This window comes from Cupressus sempervirens, chromosome 9, assembly GCF_028749045.1.
Source record: "Cupressus sempervirens isolate cs-2001-9-10 chromosome 9, ASM2874904v1, whole genome shotgun sequence".
Taxonomy (NCBI): Eukaryota; Viridiplantae; Streptophyta; class Pinopsida; order Cupressales; family Cupressaceae; genus Cupressus; species Cupressus sempervirens.
Window position 1 is genome coordinate 673,430,236 of NC_143126.1, and position 2,182 is coordinate 673,432,417.

General features: G+C 38.6%; 1 pseudogene; it reads right to left on the bottom strand.

Annotated features, from left to right (window-relative positions):
- Nucleotides 1-327: 327 nt before the first annotated feature.
- On the bottom strand, nucleotides 328-1,980 carry LOC149540532 (phospholipase A1-Igamma1, chloroplastic pseudogene; annotated as a pseudogene).
- Nucleotides 1,981-2,182: the final 202 nt, after the last annotated feature.

Genomic DNA, 2,182 nt, shown 5'->3' on the forward strand with positions numbered 1-2,182 from the left:
CTGTTTAATATCTTTTGATAGGAGATGCCCCGCCACTTTAGGAATCCACGTTCTTTAAGCATGAGACCATAGATTTATTTGGTATCAAAACAAAAAAACAAAAATCAAGATAAAATAAAGTCAATTTTTTTTCAAGATTCACTAAATCTAGCGATTTTTTTTCAAATTTTATCATCAAAATCAAATGTTGAAATTCTTTAAAAAAATCTGTAATATTTTCCATGTTTTAAAAATTGGTCAACTGTACCCCAACTTTTACAGCAATCCTTGCAAATCTTTTCCTTTAACCTCCATTCTTAACAATTATTTCGATTAAGAGATAAGACTTCAATTAACAGATACACTATTCATATAGCTGGATTTGGAACTGAGAGTAGAAGTGAAGTTTTCTGGCGAAAGCAGCCAATTTGGAGGCACCATAAGTTCATCTCTAAGAAAATCGCAGGTCTTATTAACAAGAGAATAATCCCTTCTTGCATTAGAACGAAATGGGACAGCCGAGCTCCTAAAACCATCAACCAAATGCAAATGAGCCTCCAAATTGTGGCTGCAACTCACATCGACATTCTCCTTAAGATAAGGAGAATTCAAGTGATTTATCCTCAATTCGTGACCCACATGACTGTATATCTCCCCGTTTCCTCCATTAAAAAGCTTTCTATGCAACCATTCATTCAAGAACATGCCAGGAAGTTTAGGTATCAGATCATGGGTATTCACTATTCTCAACGTTTTCACACCTATCTCCTCCATTCTTTCCTTAAAATGAATGTTTCCAACTTTGGGCCCTCCAAAAGAAAATACGGTCACAGGTATATTATGTTCAGCACCTAAGTTATTAGATGCTAATAGGGTTTCTCCAATTTGGTAGGCACTCAAGAGTCCCAAGGAGGCTCCTAGACTGTGGCCTGTAATAGAAATACTCAATTGCTCACCCTTGTATAGCTCCACCAATCTTTTGACTTCTTTTATAACTTGCTCGGATGCACTGCTAGATATTATATTTGTATTTCTATTATGATTATCATCAACCATGGAAGAGTTTGTATAGAGGCTTAGAAATCCATTTGCAACCTTTGGGTCAATGCCTCGATGAGTCAAACCAGAAGAACTGTGTGAATCAGCTTGTGTTGGCTTTAGATTTAGGGGTTTTAGATCTGTCTTAAGATTCTCAGCCCATTCATGATGAGTAATGGTGCCTCTCCATGCAATGACAATATCTCTTCTTCCCAGTCGTTTAATTTCTAGGAGATCATCACTCACAGCGACAAATCCCATCCAGTTAGATGATGCGTGTTTCAATGGTGGTGGTAGTATTCCTGCAAGCCATTCAGGTATTCGAATAGAGGGTGTTGCATAAAGATATTTGGTGACCTTGTAGCCGGTTTTTTTCAGCCCCACTGTATCAAAAAATGAATCAAGATCATTAGTGACACAGCAAGCATAAGAGGTGGATTTTGGATCAAAGACAAAAGCATCATAAGTGGCTTGAGCAAACTCTCCATATTTAACAATTTCTCTTCTTAGGTTTTCATCAAGAGGATCAAGCAGGCCTCTCCAGTTGTTAGCGCCATGGTATTCTCTCCATTTTTCAGCCACACACTGCTTTGGAGATGGGTCAGATCTACAGAGCTTTCTCATCCAATCAACATCATGATTCCGTGAATAGTAATCCCATTTAGTGGTAGGACTGGCTATTTGTGAGGTTGTGGATTTTCCCGTACTAGAGTCAATGAGAGCTGTAGATAAGCTATTATGAAAGGCTCTCTGAACTTGATTGAAGATCTTCTGTATTGGGCTTCTGATTAGTGGTGGGCTGCCTAAAGAGCAGGTTATATTAATGTCATGATTGTTGAATGCTGATTTTGGGGACATGAGATTCTTTGGGGCTGCTGCTATATGGCTGCCGTGGGTGGGATTCGATCTGCAAACCTGTAGAGGGGAAAGGGTGGAGTGTTTTAAGACGGTTGGGAATTTCATGGTAGGAATTGCAGCAATCTTTCACTAAAGGATTAGTAAATGAAGAATATTCAGAAACTCATAACATACAGCTGTGGTTTAGCAGAGATGAAAGGGGAAGAATTTCTGAAGAATATTCAGAAACTCATAACATACAGCTTTGGTTTAGCAGGGATGAAAGGGGATAACATACAGCTGTGATTTAGCAGGGATGGAAGGGGAT